This window comes from Sardina pilchardus, unplaced genomic scaffold (assembly GCF_963854185.1).
Source record: "Sardina pilchardus unplaced genomic scaffold, fSarPil1.1 HAP1_SCAFFOLD_164, whole genome shotgun sequence".
NCBI lineage: Eukaryota > Metazoa > Chordata > Actinopteri > Clupeiformes > Clupeidae > Sardina > Sardina pilchardus.
The window spans coordinates 55,885-64,832 of NW_026910863.1; the positions used below are offsets into that span (position 1 = coordinate 55,885).

The 8,948-nt window shown below is 46.1% G+C and overlaps 1 long non-coding RNA gene across 1 annotated transcript; it reads left to right on the plus strand.

Moving 5' to 3' along the window:
• The first annotated feature begins 661 nt into the window (after window positions 1-661).
• LOC134074109 (uncharacterized) lies at window positions 662-3,941 on the plus strand. The gene is made up of 3 exons (XR_009937555.1): window positions 662-735; window positions 852-979; window positions 3,904-3,941. It is a non-coding gene; the product is annotated as an uncharacterized LOC134074109 (long non-coding RNA).
• The last annotated feature ends 5,007 nt before the right edge of the window (window positions 3,942-8,948 follow it).

An 8,948-nucleotide genomic window follows, 5' to 3' on the forward strand; every position in this document is an offset into this window, starting at 1 on the left:
AGACAACACGACTTTGGACACTGTGTGATCAGGTTCCCTTTTCTTTAGCAGTTCATACATGTGGTCCATATTGGCCCCTGGGAAACTATCCACCTGTACGTTAGGATCTTTAAAGCGGGGGATCAAAGAGAGGTTCGAATCACCCAAAAACACACACGGTTTTCGTATCACGATGTTCCAGTCTACGGTCTTTCTCGTGGTGTTCCTGTGTCTCAAGGGCTCAAACTCTGGATGCAGCTTAGAAAACGATGTGTTGTGAAATGATAGTCTCCTTTTGGATGTTATGTCTACAGCAGGAGGCGGAGGCATCAGTTGGGCCGGTGTCAACGCGGTGCGTGTCGCCGAAAGCGATGTTTGTAACGGTGAGGTCATAGGAGTGCTAGTGTTACGTGTGTGAGATGTATGAAGCGGGTCTCCCGAGCGTGAGTGACCCGTCTGACTAGTCTCCAACAGGGCTCTCGAAGGAGGAGGAGGAGAAGGAGAGGGGAGACGAGGGAGAGGATGATGGGGAGAATGATGGCGGTGCCCAGAACCCTTGAAGGTTGATGGAAAAACTGAGACTTTCTCAGAGGTGTTTGATGTGCTCATCTCAATCAGTGAAACTGATTTTCTAGATGCACTCATCGTCATCGAAACGTCTCTTTTTGTCTTAGGGTTCGCACCAGGGAGTACACTCTCCAAAGAGTTGGACGGGCCCAGGATCGAGGACTTGCGAGGCTGCGGGGAAGAGTGATGGTGAGTATATGAGGTGTCAATCCCGGGGAATGGGTCCGAAAAGACTGATTCCAGCCAGTCTGGGTTTTCTGGCGGGAGATTTTCTATATCATCGTTGATTATCTCTATCGCTTTAGGTTGGATGGTTCCCCTCAACAGTCCTACGGGCGATGTAATCGCCAACACCGGGGAGAGCAGAGGAGGCTCCGCGGCGGGTGCCTGGAGCGTCGCGGACGACGAGGGAGGCTGCTGGGCATCACTAACGGTAAGTGTATTGTGTATGTTTATGTGTTGTGTTTCTGTGTTTGTGTTTGCAGGTGGTGTGGGAGAGCGCTGTCTGCGCCTGGGAGAGCGTTGGGGACGCGGACAGACCGGCCAGTCCTGAGGATCGGGAAACTCAAGATGCCACGCACGTGTATCCTTTGATGGGTTTGGATACAACCTAGTCTGTAACAGTTGTAAAGTGAGAAGATCTACAGAGGTAGGTGTTAGTTTACGTTTGTATCGGCTGCGGGCCCATCTGAGTGCCTTGTCATACGCCTCCTGTGAATATGGGGGAAGACTTTGAAAAATGCGCTCACTGAGCGCAGCGTAATGCTCTTTCAAGGCTACAATATTCTGTTGCATCCAACTGTGTGTGTTCGCTTGAACCTTTTGTAAAATGTCTCTATCCGGAACCGCCGGTTTAATAAAGGCTGTGAGGGTGTTTACTTTGCGAGTCATTCCTATAGGAAAGGAATTTTTCTCCAAGCACGAGGATAGAATTTCTAAATGGTGGGCTGCTTGAAAGAGTTGAAAGTATTGCTTGGTCAAATCAAACAAACTTTGTTCTTGTGTGGTGCGTACTGGAGGTGGCTGGCTACTTCTACGGCCTGCGACAGGTGGTCTAGGTAACATCTCATCTGAAAGCATGACTAGAATCGAACAAGTCTAACCAAAGTAGTGTTATAGAATTTTCAAAGACGAGAGAGAGTGTTATATTGTAGATAGAACTAGACAAAAGGGCAAATAGAGACAAAAGAGTTCTAAGCATAGACTTTGTAAAGACAAAGGAGATGTTAAGCTATGTTTGAAAAGCTAATAGGACACAGACCGAAAAAGCAATTTAGCATCCCAAATAGACAGGATAAGGCAATTGTTATAAACTAAAGATATACCAAAAAACAAGCATTTAAAACAGATACTAAATAAAGCAAAAGATCTACCCAGTTTCAACAAAAATCAGACAGAGAAGGGGACAGTGTACCGAGTGTTTAAACACTCTAAAATTCTATTTGCAGGTGGCCAGGATGTTTAACAGATTGCAATAGAATCAATAGAGGCTATTAAGCCAAGGGAGGAAAGTTTCAGAGCAATAACATGCTCATTTACTTAACGAGGATTCTCTTTGTTGTTCATTAGTCCATAAGTTAAGTAATTAGATGACGAAAACCTAAAAAGGGAAAAGGTTAAAATAGTTCTGTGAAGCAAAGTCCTTTTGAAGACACCTGTGGTGGAAAGTTATTTAGCATGGAGGAATTGGGTGCTTGTAAGGATGATGTCAGCTTTCTCCAAACATTCCACGGCTCTTGAAATGATTAAAAGTCTATTATTTTGTAAAGATGTTCATGGTACCTTATTTCCACGCAAACAGGTTGCTTGATGGATGGTGGGAGTGCAGCTACACTTTGGATTCCCATACGGTGTCCTGAATGAGTTTCAGTAAGGCCATGTGCTTCTTGAAATGTTTGTTAGGAGTTATTGCAAGTATTTGAAGTCCACAAATGTTTTCAGGAACGGATAGCACCCTTCCGGTGAGATGTAATCCACTCTTTGCTGGTATAGAACTGGTAAAACTGAAAAAACACTAAAACGTTAGTAAAAATAAAGAAAAAGGTCCCCAAACGTTTTCGTTATTCAAACTTCCTCAGGGGGTGCTGGGACAAAAGTGAGGGAGAGACACATATAGGAAAAGTGATGGGAGGGCACTCAGTCGTGGTTGGTTTGCTGAGTCATGTGGGTCGCTTCACCTCATGATGACATCTTTTGTTCTCTGAGGAGAGATCTTACAATTGGGCAAAACATACTCAAATTACTGAAAATGCATTAAGAAACTGGGTAGATAAATAAATGTTTATAAAAATAGTGAGAGAAAGAAAGAGAAAAAGGGGGGGGGGGGGGGGGGAAAGAAGGGAAGAAAACCATAATAAAAATAATCAGAAAATTCAATAGGAGTTCCCATATTAAGCTTAAACAATTGATGATGCATTCTGTTCCTCAGGCACGAGCTGGTTAGGATTTGTGAAGGGAGGGATGGACCTCAATGAAGTCCATCCTGGTGCATTGGCGCAGACATCACTTTATTTAAGTGCATCATATTTTCCATGGGAACTCCTATTGACTGTAAATAAAAAAATGTATTGTGATATGAGGGTTGAGGTTAGGGTAAGTTTATGGGTGGGGTTAGGTTTAGGTTTAGGAATCCAAGAGGGAAAAGGGATAGAGGAGGGGGTAAAGGTTAAGTTTAGGTTAGGGTAAAGGTTAAGGTTAGTTTTGGGGAAGGAGCCGGAATTGAACTGTAATGAGATGAATAAAAATAATGGAAAAGGTTATGTTTAGGGGAAAGGAAAGGTTAAGGGTCAGGAATGAATGGGTAATGGGTAAAAAGGAGGGTAAAGGGTTGTGTGTATGGGGTTGAGGTTAGGAGGGTTAAGGTAAGAAGTTTAGGTTAGAAGGGAAGGAAATAGAGAAAGTGAGATAAAAAGTAGGAAAATAATAGACAAGAAAAGGACAATAAAAAATGATTATTGACCTTAAAATAGGTTAAGAAATTCAAAATACAAATCAAATAATAAAAGAAAAAATAATCGACAAACAATTGCTCATAACTTTTTAATAAAGCCATATTGATCCTTTTCTCCTTTGTTATTGGGTTTTTTTTTTTTTTTTTTTTTTTTTTTTTTTTTTTTTTTTTTTTTTTTTTTTTTTTTTTTTTGGTGTAGAAAAGTATCTTATATTTCATGTCTTTTTTTCATTTTTTTGTGTTGAAAATCTTTATTTTTCATTTTTTTCATTTTTTTCAGTTTTTTTCAGGAGAACATCGCAGGAGGATCGGCGGCTGACAGTACACAGGATGCACACAGAGTCGGTGAGTAAAACACTTTTACAAAAGTAATAATGTACTTTTTCTGTCTGTGTCTGTTTTCACAGTTGGAGAAGAGCATACAAAAAGGAGAGATACTCAAGAGAGGCCAGTATCAGGAGCAGATGGAGGAAGGACAGGAGACACAAAAGAGGTGGACCTGTAAATAAAGATCCAGAAAGGAGATGAGAGAAAGCACAGTGGACAAAGCCCACTGGTAAGATTTAGAGAACTCCTTAAAAGCAAGGGACTAAGAGAGCGCGAACAAGAGAGAGTGTAAAAGATTCCCTCTAAAAGTGTGAAAAGAAAACAGTTAAAGAAAGAACCTGTACAGGGTTAGGGTTAGGGTTAGGGTTAGGGTTAGGGTTAGGGTTAGGGTTAGGGTTAGGGTTAGGGTTAGGGTTAGGGTTAGGGTTAGGGTTAGGGTTAGGGTTAGGGTTAGGGTTAGGGTTAGGGTTAGGGTTAGGGTTAGGGTTAGGGTTAGGGTTAGGGTTAGGGTTAGGGTTAGGGTTAGGGTTAGGGTTAGGGTTAGGGTTAGGGTTAGGGTTAGGGTTAGGGTTAGGGTTAGGGTTAGGGTTAGGGTTAGGGTTAGGGTTAGGGTTAGGGTTAGGGTTAGGGTTAGGGTTAGGGTTAGGGTTAGGGTTAGGGTTAGGGTTAGGGTTAGGGTTAGGGTTAGGGTTAGGGTTAGGGTTAGGGTTAGGGTTAGGGTTAGGGTTAGGGTTAGGGTTAGGGTTAGGGTTAGGGTTAGGGTTAGGGTTAGGGTTAGGGTTAGGGTTAGGGTTAGGGTTAGGGTTAGGGTTAGGGTTAGGGTTAGGGTTAGGGTTAGGGTTAGGGTTAGGGTTAGGGTTAGGGTTAGGGTTAGGGTTAGGGTTAGGGTTAGGGTTAGGGTTAGGGTTAGGGTTAGGGTTAGGGTTAGGGTTAGGGTTAGGGTTAGGGTTAGGGTTAGGGTTAGGGTTAGGGTTAGGGTTAGGGTTAGGGTTAGGGTTAGGGTTAGGGTTAGGGTTAGGGTTAGGGTTAGGGTTAGGGTTAGGGTTAGGGTTAGGGTTAGGGTTAGGGTTAGGGTTAGGGTTAGGGTTAGGGTTAGGGTTAGGGTTAGGGTTAGGGTTAGGGTTAGGGTTAGGGTTAGGGTTAGGGTTAGGGTTAGGGTTAGGGTTAGGGTTAGGGTTAGGGTTAGGGTTAGGGTTAGGGTTAGGGTTAGGGTTAGGGTTAGGGTTAGGGTTAGGGTTAGGGTTAGGGTTAGGGTTAGGGTTAGGGTTAGGGTTAGGGTTAGGGTTAGGGTTAGGGTTAGGGTTAGGGTTAGGGTTAGGGTTAGGGTTAGGGTTAGGGTTAGGGTTAGGGTTAGGGTTAGGGTTAGGGTTAGGGTTAGGGTTAGGGTTAGGGTTAGGGTTAGGGTTAGGGTTAGGGTTAGGGTTAGGGTTAGGGTTAGGGTTAGGGTTAGGGTTAGGGTTAGGGTTAGGGTTAGGGTTAGGGTTAGGGTTAGGGTTAGGGTTAGGGTTAGGGTTAGGGTTAGGGTTAGGGTTAGGGTTAGGGTTAGGGTTAGGGTTAGGGTTAGGGTTAGGGTTAGGGTTAGGGTTAGGGTTAGGGTTAGGGTTAGGGTTAGGGTTAGGGTTAGGGTTAGGGTTAGGGTTAGGGTTAGGGTTAGGGTTAGGGTTAGGGTTAGGGTTAGGGTTAGGGTTAGGGTTAGGGTTAGGGTTAGGGTTAGGGTTAGGGTTAGGGTTAGGGTTAGGGTTAGGGTTAGGGTTAGGGTTAGGGTTAGGGTTAGGGTTAGGGTTAGGGTTAGGGTTAGGGTTAGGGTTAGGGTTAGGGTTAGGGTTAGGGTTAGGGTTAGGGTTAGGGTTAGGGTTAGGGTTAGGGTTAGGGTTAGGGTTAGGGTTAGGGTTAGGGTTAGGGTTAGGGTTAGGGTTAGGGTTAGGGTTAGGGTTAGGGTTAGGGTTAGGGTTAGGGTTAGGGTTAGGGTTAGGGTTAGGGTTAGGGTTAGGGTTAGGGTTAGGGTTAGGGTTAGGGTTAGGGTTAGGGTTAGGGTTAGGGTTAGGGTTAGGGTTAGGGTTAGGGTTAGGGTTAGGGTTAGGGTTAGGGTTAGGGTTAGGGTTAGGGTTAGGGTTAGGGTTAGGGTTAGGGTTAGGGTTAGGGTTAGGGTTAGGGTTAGGGTTAGGGTTAGGGTTAGGGTTAGGGTTAGGGTTAGGGTTAGGGTTAGGGTTAGGGTTAGGGTTAGGGTTAGGGTTAGGGTTAGGGTTAGGGTTAGGGTTAGGGTTAGGGTTAGGGTTAGGGTTAGGGTTAGGGTTAGGGTTAGGGTTAGGGTTAGGGTTAGGGTTAGGGTTAGGGTTAGGGTTAGGGTTAGGGTTAGGGTTAGGGTTAGGGTTAGGGTTAGGGTTAGGGTTAGGGTTAGGGTTAGGGTTAGGGTTAGGGTTAGGGTTAGGGTTAGGGTTAGGGTTAGGGTTAGGGTTAGGGTTAGGGTTAGGGTTAGGGTTAGGGTTAGGGTTAGGGTTAGGGTTAGGGTTAGGGTTAGGGTTAGGGTTAGGGTTAGGGTTAGGGTTAGGGTTAGGGTTAGGGTTAGGGTTAGGGTTAGGGTTAGGGTTAGGGTTAGGGTTAGGGTTAGGGTTAGGGTTAGGGTTAGGGTTAGGGTTAGGGTTAGGGTTAGGGTTAGGGTTAGGGTTAGGGTTAGGGTTAGGGTTAGGGTTAGGGTTAGGGTTAGGGTTAGGGTTAGGGTTAGGGTTAGGGTTAGGGTTAGGGTTAGGGTTAGGGTTAGGGTTAGGGTTAGGGTTAGGGTTAGGGTTAGGGTTAGGGTTAGGGTTAGGGTTAGGGTTAGGGTTAGGGTTAGGGTTAGGGTTAGGGTTAGGGTTAGGGTTAGGGTTAGGGTTAGGGTTAGGGTTAGGGTTAGGGTTAGGGTTAGGGTTAGGGTTAGGGTTAGGGTTAGGGTTAGGGTTAGGGTTAGGGTTAGGGTTAGGGTTAGGGTTAGGGTTAGGGTTAGGGTTAGGGTTAGGGTTAGGGTTAGGGTTAGGGTTAGGGTTAGGGTTAGGGTTAGGGTTAGGGTTAGGGTTAGGGTTAGGGTTAGGGTTAGGGTTAGGGTTAGGGTTAGGGTTAGGGTTAGGGTTAGGGTTAGGGTTAGGGTTAGGGTTAGGGTTAGGTTAGGGTTAGGGTTAGGGTTAGGGTTAGGGTTAGGGTTAGGGTTAGGGTTAGGGTTAGGGTTAGGGTTAGGGTTAGGGTTAGGGTTAGGGTTAGGGTTAGGGTTAGGGTTAGGGTTAGGGTTAGGGTTAGGGTTAGGGTTAGGGTTAGGGTTAGGGTTAGGGTTAGGGTTAGGGTTAGGGTTAGGGTTAGGGTTAGGGTTAGGGTTAGGGTTAGGGTTAGGGTTAGGGTTAGGGTTAGGGTTAGGGTTAGGGTTAGGGTTAGGGTTAGGGTTAGGGTTAGGGTTAGGGTTAGGGTTAGGGTTAGGGTTAGGGTTAGGGTTAGGGTTAGGGTTAGGGTTAGGGTTAGGGTAGGGTTAGGGTTAGGGTTAGGGTTAGGGTTAGGGTTAGGGTTAGGGTTAGGGTTAGGGTTAGGGTTAGGGTTAGGGTTAGGGTTAGGGTTAGGGTTAGGGTTAGGGTTAGGGTTAGGGTTAGGGTTAGGGTAGGGTTAGGGTTAGGTTAGGGTTAGGGTTAGGGTTAGGGTTAGGGTTAGGGTTAGGGTTAGGGTTAGGGTTAGGTTAGGGTTAGGGTTAGGGTTAGGTTAGGGTTAGGGTTAGGGTTAGGTTAGGGTTAGGGTTAGGGTTAGGGTTAGGTGTAGGGTTAGGGTTAGGGTTAGGGTTAGGGTTAGGGTTAGGGTTAGGGTTAGGGTTAGGGTTAGGTTAGGGTTAGGGTTAGGGTTTAGGGTTAGGGGTTAGGGTTAGGGTTAGGGTTAGGGTTAGGGTTAGGGTTAGGGTTAGGGTTAGGGTTAGGGTTAGGGTTAGGGGTTAGGGTTAGGGTTAGGGTAGGGTTAGGGTTAGGGTTAGGGTTAGGGTAGGGTTAGGGTTAGGGTTAGGGTTAGGGTTAGGGTTAGGGTTAGGGTTAGGGTTAGGGTTAGGGTTAGGGTTAGGGTTAGGGTTAGGGTTAGGGGTTAGGGTTAGGGTTAGGGTTAGGGTTAGGGTTAGGGTTAGGGTTAGGGTTAGGGTTAGGGTTAGGGTTAGGGTTAGGGTTAGGGTTAGGGTTAGGGTTAGGGTTAGGTTAGGGTTAGGGTTAGGGTTAGGGTTAGGGTTAGGGTTAGGGTTAGGGTTAGGGTTAGGGTTAGGGTTAGGGTTAGGGTTAGGGTTAGGGTTAGGGTTAGGGTTAGGGTTAGGGTTAGGGTTAGGGTTAGGGTTAGGGTTAGGGTTAGGGTTAGGGTTAGGGTTAGGGTTAGGGTTAGGGTTAGGGTTAGGGTTAGGGTTAGGGTTAGGGTTAGGGTTAGGGTTAGGGTTAGGGTTAGGGTTAGGGTTAGGGTTAGGGTTAGGGTTAGGGTTAGGGTTAGGGTTAGGGTTAGGGTTAGGGTTAGGGTTAGGGTTAGGGTTAGGGTAGGGTTAGGGTTAGGGTTAGGGTTAGGGTTAGGGGTTAGGGTTAGGGTTAGGGTTAGGGTTAGGGTTAGGGTTAGGGTTAGGGTTAGGGTTAGGGTTAGGGTTAGGGTTAGGGTTAGGTTAGGGTTAGGGTTAGGGTTAGGGTTAGGGTTAGGGTTAGGGTTAGGGTTAGGGTTAGGGTTAGGGTTAGGGTTAGGGTTAGGGTTAGGGTTAGGGTTAGGGTTAGGTTAGGGTTAGGGTTAGGGTTAGGGTTAGGGTTAGGGTTAGGGTTAGGGTTAGGGTTAGGGTTAGGGTTAGGGTTAGGGTTAGGGGTTAGGGTTAGGGTTAGGGTTAGGGTTAGGGTTAGGGTTAGGGTTAGGTTAGGGTTAGGGTTAGGGTTAGGGTTAGGGTTAGGGTTAGGGTTAGGGGTTAGGGTTAGGGTTAGGGTTAGGGTTAGGGTTAGGGTTAGGGTTAGGGTTAGGGTTAGGGTTAGGGTTAGGGTTAGGGTTAGGGTTAGGGTTAGGGGTTAGGGTTAGGGTTAGGGTTAGGGTTAGGGTTAGGGTTAGGGTTAGGGTTAGGGTTAGGGTTAGGGTTAGGGTTAGGGTTAGGAGGGTTAGGGTTAGGGTTAGGGTTTAG